A 9,451-nucleotide genomic window follows, 5' to 3' on the forward strand; every position below is an offset into this window, starting at 1 on the left:
TTTAAGCTAAAACTCAAAATATATACATACAAAATTTTATTTAACGAACAAGAATTCGTTTTAATTATAAAAAACAAAATCATATATAAAATAATTTTTAATATTAATATTTTATGTTGCAATTAATGAAGGTTAAGAAAACCGAGAGTTTTGCTAATGATACATGAATTGAGTTTCATAGTTCACTAGTCCTCGTAAATTTGAAGTGGTTAAACATAACCCGAATCTGCATGTCATAGTTAAGTGTTATTAGTTAGTGAATTAACACAAAGACAATGCTTAACAGCAGTACTTACATAACTATTTAGAAACCTCATTGATCACAAACATAATTCAAATATATTTAAAGTTTATCAATTAGCTACGTAATTTTTTTATAGATTGTCAATGGATTTATGTTGTTAAAAAATCTAAATCTTTTCTGCTACGGCAGAATGGAGGAATCGTATGCGGAAAAAATACAGTTGAATTGTGGAGGTCCTTTTTGAATAAACGAAAATGTGCACTCGATACGTGCGGTGCTGTCTGCTAGATGGTAACATTCCCGATCCTATTTCACTTTCAAATCTACCATCCGAAGCACTACTGACATTATGGATAGGAATGTACTTGTGTTTCAAAATCCTATATGTTTGATTTTAAAATCAGCGTGAGTGCTCACACGTAATGGTTTAAAGGAAAAAACATCTAACGTTAAGTAACAGTGAATTAGTTCTGTTATTTGTGAATTAGTTCTGTTTTGTTCTAATAAAAAAAAAAAACGAAAAAACGTATATTTATTTTATTTTTTTCTTTAATTACAACAATTTATCATGAATTTTAACTTCTATTTTACAAGTACAGATATACTTTATGAGTGTGTATAACAAGGGCAACAATTCAATTAAACTCAAGTTAAACTTATCATCCGATAACGTTTTCGATCGCATTAAATGAAAACGTGATTAATTTGTACCAATCAATTCTAAGTAAATCAAACCATAATTCCCTAACTCGTTAAAAGAGATTATACCACAGTGGACAGATAAACGTACATAGATACGGTTTAGAAACTTGATTGAAACAATAAACAAACAAAAGAGTTTTGTACGATGATTTTATATTATGTCAATCAGTAAAAAGAACTGTCAATTTGCAGTTGTCATTAAAAAAAAAAAAAATTTTTACCTAAGGCTGTTGTAGCTTTAATTTGTAATATATTTCCAAAAAAATATTTTATGGTTTGTTAAGTTCAAAGTTTTTGTAATATATATGTAACTTGTATTTTGATGTAATAATTTCGACTTTAGTTTTATGAATTATAATTACATTTCAAAAAAAATAATTGATCAAAGAAGTGTAAAGTAGTATTTTAATCAATAAATTACACTTGTCTATAATCATATATATATATTAATTTTGTGCCTCAATAAGTTACGTTTGTATTGTTGGAATATTTGAGCTTACTAACCCCAGTTAATGGAACTTACTTACTTATTAATGGAACTTGGAACCAGTTAATGAAAACAGTACGCTGCAAAAATGCAACCTAAAAACTTAATTACTATAATAAGTATACCAAGTAATTTTCTAAGTCAATGAAACAATGCATTACTAATTACGGTTTTTTAACAGATGATTTAATTTAAAATCCTTTACAGCAATATTTCTATGTCAAAATATTATTTGTGAAATCCCTAGGTCAATTCTAATAAGATCAATTAGAAATATCTACCTATTAATTGTATCACATTATAACTTTTATTTATAATGAAGTATTTTATTAAAGCTAATATATTGGTATACTAATATTGATATAATTAATAGAAAAATATCAAAAAAAATTCTCTCTGTCTACCAATTCCCATTAATAAAACAAGTTACGCTTGAACGAGTCTGTCGGGACTGTCTTTAATTTATTAAAATGGAACTTAAACAAGCTTTTTTCGCTAAAAAAGTAGTAATGCAATTTACCAACATTCCTTTAGGATTTCTTTTACTGACTTCTTTATGATAGAAGAAAATATTTTAACATTTAATTTAAGGACTTTCCTTCTTATGTAATATAAATAATTATTTTAATAATATATGAATTAAAAATCTGTAGTAATTTTTTGCTCATTGTGTTTCACATTTAGTCCAAATATATTTTGAAATAATTTGTTATATAAAAATAGAATGGGGTTTCAAAGAGAACCGGATATCTATAATTTCTATAAAAAAATTGGGTCATAAATCAAAAAAATATTTTTTAAATCCTCAATACCATTGGTATTAGTGAAATTTTGTAGTGAGGGCCTATTTATAGATACAAGGACAGCTCCTTTATTTGTGTCAAAAATTTGTGATCATTCACGAAGTGTAGTATGAATAAGAGCAATCAAATCAGTAAGGGGATGGATTAAATATTATATAAAAATATAAGTGTAAAGGCTTGTAAGAGAGTACACTGTACACAGGTTACGTACGAATATGTAATTAAAGATATGTTTGTAACAATATTAAATTGTTGACTAAGTATAAATTTTGAGTAAATATTGTAACTTGATTGGAATAATCTGAGTATTTTGGACACTATTAATGATTTTTAATGTTAGATTGTAGATAATAAGTTATGTGACATGTTATTCTGTTTAATTTGTAATCTATTGTTCATTGTTCGTGTTCCCGTCGAAGCGAAAACCTACTTGTGGATGGAGTAAATTGCACAATTTTATATTTGCTTTTTATTATTTTACTAAAAATTCAGGACACCTATTTCTAAAAGGAAAGCATTTTAATCGGATCCGCTGAATAGAAATTGTTTCATGAAATTCTTTATGGATTCCATGCTTTCCTTTTTTCTTTATAATGAAAAGATTTTAATTTTTTAATTGGTATTTGAAGCCAATTTATGAGTAAAATTTTAAAGATAAATTCTTCGTCGATCACGTATTTTAAGGTACTTCTTTTTCACTTCAGATGACGCTATCAATTAGATAAATAGGCATGGAAACTGTTATATGGAATTATCTGACATTTGGAGATATTAAAATTCAAATATACTATAAATTTAGCGTTTAGATTTAGAGATCAAATTATTTATTTATTAATCATACATATGTATATCAACAAAACAACTCCCTGTTGCGATAAATGGGTTTAGAAGCTGGACAAAGGATGGACGATAGGTATGAACTGAAACTAAAACGGAAAAACTGAAAAAGTAACTCAAATGAAGTTTCGATAGTCTCGTGAAGGTTAAAAATGAACGCGCTCTGCATTCCATTGTCTTCGTTTTCATAATAACGAGTTAATTTCACTTATAGATGTAATAAAAAAGTGGATAGAATATATTTCCAGTATATGAAAATAAAATAGATTTTGAAATGATTAATGCTGAGTGTTTTGTAGATATCTATTTAATTTTTAATAGTCCACCCTAAATTTTTCATCTGACCACTGCGAATTAGGAAAGCTGCGATTATAATTTGTTTCATAACTACCATCTTATTATTTATATTTAACAACTGTTGTCGGTTAGCTTTAATTTTATTCAATGTGGTTTCTAACAAAAAAAATCTGCTTTTAATTACTTCATCAAACTTCACTCCAAAATTTTTCTCACAAATAAATCTCAGATCCTAAAATTTATCTAACTGCATTGATAATAAAGGTTCGTGTGAGTTAACATGAGTGATTAGTATAGCCGGAGACTTTTCACGGGGTCTTACGGTCCATGACGCTATACGCCGCGCCAGTGTGGGTAGAGGCCTTGACGCCCCGCAAAGTCGCCTTCCTGCGAAGGCCACAGCGAGCAATGGCCATTAGAATCATTAGAGGGTACCGTACGCTCACCTTTGAGACAGCGACCCTCCTAGCCGGATCCCCCTCTGGGTCCTCGAAGCTCCTCGCGTCGCTATACCGGGGGTCGAGCGAGACGGACGCCTGATACCTCGAGAGATTGAAGCACGCAGGGTGGAGCTCCGACAATTCCTAGTGGCGGAGTGGCAGACGCGCTTAACGCAACCCACCGCTGTAGCGGCGGTAAAGCCCGTTTTAGAGGACTAGCTGACGCAGATAATTGCCGGAGACGGGTGTTTCGGGAAGTTCCTATGTCGCATAGGTCCCATTTCCCAGTGCTACAATTTTGGTGACTGGAGCAGCGATACGGCGCTGCATACATTGGTGGAGTGGCCAGCTTGGGCCGAGCAGCGCCGTGACTTAGTCGCGGCCATAGGTGCTGCGGGAAATCTCTCGCTTCCGGCTAGGGAGCGAGTCAGGTTGATGTGCCGTCGGCACCTTTTGCGAGGCTGTGATGCTCGCAAAAGAGGTGATGGAAAGGGAGAGAGAGGCTGCCTCCTCTCTCCCCAACCGCAGCAGACGCATTGGGCGCCGTAGGGTGGCCGAATTCTGGCCACCGTAGAGCGCGGCCTGTGGACGACAGAATCGGGGCATCTTTTCGTCCGATAACAGCTACAGGCTTCGAGGCGTAATTGTGTGTTCCGCGCGCGCTTCATAGTTGAGTCTTCTGGCCGAGTGACGGCCGCAGAGTGAGTGATGGGGCCCGCCTGATTATCTCAACACCTGTCGGGGGTAGCGATGAATGCTTCGGCGATACCCTCTTTTCTAACACACGGGTATATGAGGAACACGGGTTGGTTTTAGTCAGTAAGCTGACAGTCCCCTTCGTCCTATCCCGAGGGCCGCGGGGCTACATGAGGATTTTCCAACCCGATACCAAAAAAAAGAAAACTTAATAAATGTCTTTGCTTTTTTTTTAATTTATATAAGTGTATATTTTATACTTTTACTTGTATATATTCCTTCACTACTAATTTCAGTACAATATGACAAAAATTTTATGTATATTTTCATGGATGTCTTATTGTCTCTTTATCTGATGACCTTATTAATTTTAAGAAGTATATTTCTCTTATTTAGCTTTAGAATACATGGAAAAAGTGAACTTACTGAATCCTTACTGCCTTCGTAATGGGAATAAATTGGTTTCTTTTTTATTAAAATATTTAGTTCTTGTATTAAAATTACTTTAAAATTAAATAGACTGAATGTAGTAGATTCGTCTAACTAATGATATTTTGGTAATATTTACATAGCAATAAATTGTGTTTATTACTTCGGAATATTTGTAGATTATATTGGAATAATTAAATAAGAAGTTAATAATTTTATTCATCATCATCTAGCCACTCTTGGTCCACTGCTGGACATAGGCCTCTTCCAATTTGCGCCACAATACCCGGTCCTCCGCCTTCCGCATCCAGTCGCCTCCAGCGACATTTTTCATATTTTTTTTTATTCATATATTTTTATTAATTCATATCTAATTTAATTATATTGCATGTATTGTCAGTCACTTTATTTAAACAGATCAGTAACAGCAGAGTGGCGCAGTGGAAGCGTGCTGGGCCCATAACCCAGAGGTCCGTGGATCGAAACCACGCTCTGCTAAATATTTTGAATAATTAATTGAATATTAATTAAAGGGATGACATGACTCTACAGATTGACAGTTCTTATACTACTATATGTGTTTTTAAATGACTCTTATTTAATTTTATCAATACTTAGTTTTAAAGACGAGGTATATATAAAACAGTATTTTAATCGGTTTCATTGCCTGCAGGTTTACGTTTGATCGTACTGATTCCACTAACATTATTTCTCCATATAATGGATATAGGAACAAAAATTATTTTATATCTTTATTGCGGCTGATGAAGTGATTTTTTTGGTGTTCAAAGTATTTCGATTAAATAAAAACTAACATTATACATGTGGTGTTTTGATTGAATATAATGTCGGTGCTGTAACTCGACGATTTAAAAATCTTGAATTTAAAAGAAATCCATCATATTTTTACTAACATTGACGTAACTATACTTCTAAATCTTCAATGATTTTTTTACATAACTGTAATGAATTGTTGTTTTGTCATAAAAGACAACGGAATGACATAACAATGACACTAACTCACTCTTAAAATATAAGTTGGTACATGGACTTGACTTCTGGCGATGTCTTGGGTCTGTTGTGGAAAGCAAAGTTTGAGACGGAAAATTTAACTAAACACTTTCTACTCTTCTCTAAGTTATATTCTTTGTTTTTTGTGTTATCCATGTGTTATTAAACAAGATTTAGTGTATTTATAATACTAGTGGTGCTGGTAAAAATATAACTAGTCTTCTTTAAAAAAAATAATCAATAAACTAATTTATTCCATTAAACAAACTCCTTCGTGTTTTCTCCACACAGTATTCAAGATTATTATTCGTTCAACAAATAAAAACTTTTACATTGGCAAAATATTCCACGATTCTAGTGCGTATGAAGCCATAGCATTAAATAAAAAAAGTTTACGAAAGTCCATTTGAATCCCAATTACAGGCGATCATATTTTAGACGCACGCATTAAACTAAATGATAAGTAATATACGTGTATAATGTCGACTAAATAAATGTGTACCTTTTTACACCCAGAGTGTAAATTTGTCTTCGTTAGAAAAAAAACACGAGAGGCCTTACAAACTTTAATGTCTTGTCCGATAAGTGGACGAAGCCTAAAAATTTTACGTCATTTTGTGTCTATATATAGATAATATTTAATATAATTAATATTCAATTAGATGGACACTATGTAATGAACGAGACGAAACGTATCAGTATTCCATGGATTCAACGTGCGGGTGCCGGGTCCATCGCATTGTAAGGAGAGGAACTTTAACAAGGTCTAGGACAAGCGACCCAGGTGTAGGTTCAAGGGGCTCCTATCTCACGCGCGTTAAACGCTCACCTCCACTGTCCAAGCTCCTGTCTCTACCTAACTATATATGAAAAGAACCTACTGGAGTTGCCTTCGAAGTATGTCCGGAGAAAAAAGAAACAGCAAACAAAAATAATTGGTTCAGTTAGTAACTGGTAGGTATAAATGAAAAGAAAAACTCGGAAGATCAAAATCCAAGTTTTCAAGATAAAAGATATAGAATTACGAAACGAAAACTCTCAACTGAAAACGGAAAGAAAATTCTTAAAAACATAAACCCCATTTTTTAAGATCCAAGCTTGCATACAGCACTTGATTTATAAGAACTAAGGATAGTATACAAAGTTGCCATAATTTAGATACAAAAATCTCCGTAAAGAATTCTTTAATCACTATAACCACTGCAAGTTTGACCGTTTAGACAACCGTCTTAGAAATTCCAGACAAATTACTACTTGTAGTTACGCGTACGTTAAATTTATTTGGAATTAACGAACCTGTCTCAAGAGGTTGAATTTGTTTTATATATTGCAAAAATAGCACAACTCAAAAATTTAATAATTTAATTTCTGATTAAAACTGCTTTTTATATAGAATAAGAATAAATCAGTAAAGAGAAATAAATAAGTTATATTTTGTAGTTATTGTCAAAGTATCTAAAATCAAAAATGCTAAGAAAACATTTTTACTTGCTCAAAATTTGGCAGATCGGAATATTTTTCATCATCCAATAAACATGACTCCAAAAAGTCCTTATTGCTAGATTTTCAAAATAAATTGAAGCTGATTAGAGCTCGCTGGCTGTAAAACAAGTAATAAACTTCACAGAAAAGTTCCCAAGAGAAACATTATAGAAAATAAAGCAAGAGACCGTGCGCGAAGCTTTTAATTTGTTGTCAAATACATTAGTAAATGCCTTGTGTGATACAAGACTTCATAAATAGAATTACCGTTTGTTATTTTACTTTGATGGGAACATTCATTACATTTAATAAATACAAGCTAATACTTTCAATTGAATTACTTCAATGTATGGAGCTTTTAAAGAATAATATATTAAATTATTTTAGATTTTAATCCTTAATTGTTGGGTGTGAATTATAAAATAAGTACTATTTCGTACATGTTTCTGACTACGCAAGAAAATTAGCATCATGAGGTCCTTCAGCATGATACATAAGAATGATTTGTATATGTATAAAAATATAGTAGTATAGTAGTAGTAGTATATATATAAATATTTATACATAAATATACATAAATATACATAAATATACATATATATATATATATATATATATATATACATATATATATGTATAAATAATATAATTTCTGGTAATTCTACTTGGATATTATGGATATAAATGATTGTACATAATAGTTAATTTGATACTTTTTTCTCCCACGTATTTAAATTTGTCAATAGCAATTGATTGAAGTTTATATTATAGATTTTTTATTCTTGTTAACATTTGCATTTAGTTAATATATTTCGAGGAAGTTGCCTTCACATATAAATAGATACAAAGATCTGAAATTATTTTCAATGTCATAACTATAACCTCGTGTTATAAGCACTCCCAGTATCTATCACTATCTTATCACATAGCATTCAGATTACGTGATATGGTTTTACATTATTAAACGAAATTATATCTGCATAACCCTCTCGCAGCTAAATTTAGATATCTCCTACTAATTCCATCTGTTGATGGAGTTAACAACTTGAAGGTTCTGAAATGAATCGATCATTTGGTCTGGGTAAAACTTTTAAGGGCCTTTCTGAACAATTATTTATTTTGGTTGGTATGTATAGAACGGTTGGTCTGCTTCGCTTATGTGATCAAATTATTCTATGTTAGTGTTCTTTACTCAAAAAGCTATGTGTTTACACCTAACCTTTATCAAATAATAAGATGATTATGAGTAATTTGCGTTTATGCCTTGAAATAAATATTGAACATTCTAGTTTTAGGTTTCCGATTTACGCGTATTTACGTTAGAGAAAGTCCAATATATATACGAATATATATCTTTTGTTCTATAAAAACAAAAAATTTGATAACTGATTTTGAAAGAACCGTTGCTTCCTTCCAGCGCATCGGATTAAATTTTTCACGGTTAACTACGTTTTCCTACGAAAATTGTTTTGTATAGTGATTGTATGTTTTAAGTGATACCACTTTATATATATTTAAACAAATCACTGAAAAAATAAGGGTATTATGCAATTTATAACTAAAAATTTCGATTTAAATCAGAAAAAGTGAATGAATGAGAATGTGTAGACAAATCAAAAACAGAACTTGGTCAGAAAAAAATAAATGATAAATTCACAGTGTTAGTACATTATTTAACTCTATTTAAAAATAATATTAGGTGTCTTTTATTGTACAGATCACTTACTTTATGGAATCTGCACTTTATGTTTCAAACTTATAATATTATACCTTTAATAATGAACAAGTAGTTCTCTAACTCTATAAGGTTTTTATAAAATACTTAAAAGCGTTCTCTTTTCCGTTACTTGCCCAAATATATATAAAAATAGTCTCATAAATTTTACTACAATTGGTTTTTCTTAAATGTTAAGATTTTGCTCAACAAAACTGCCTTTTAAATTTTACCATCTGAAAGGTTAATTCCAGTTTATGTCTTTTGATTTTTGTAATATATTAAATAGATAATATTCGTATATTCTGC

The 9,451-nt window shown here is 31.1% G+C and overlaps 1 non-coding gene across 1 annotated transcript; it reads left to right on the plus strand.

Moving 5' to 3' along the window:
- Positions 1-5,361: 5,361 nt before the first annotated feature.
- Positions 5,362-5,433, plus strand: Trnam-cau (transfer RNA methionine (anticodon CAU)). The gene has a single exon. It is a non-coding gene; the product is annotated as a tRNA-Met (tRNA).
- Positions 5,434-9,451: the final 4,018 nt, after the last annotated feature.

The sequence above is a fragment of the Danaus plexippus genome, chromosome 10, assembly GCF_018135715.1.
Source record: "Danaus plexippus chromosome 10, MEX_DaPlex, whole genome shotgun sequence".
NCBI lineage: Eukaryota > Metazoa > Arthropoda > Insecta > Lepidoptera > Nymphalidae > Danaus > Danaus plexippus.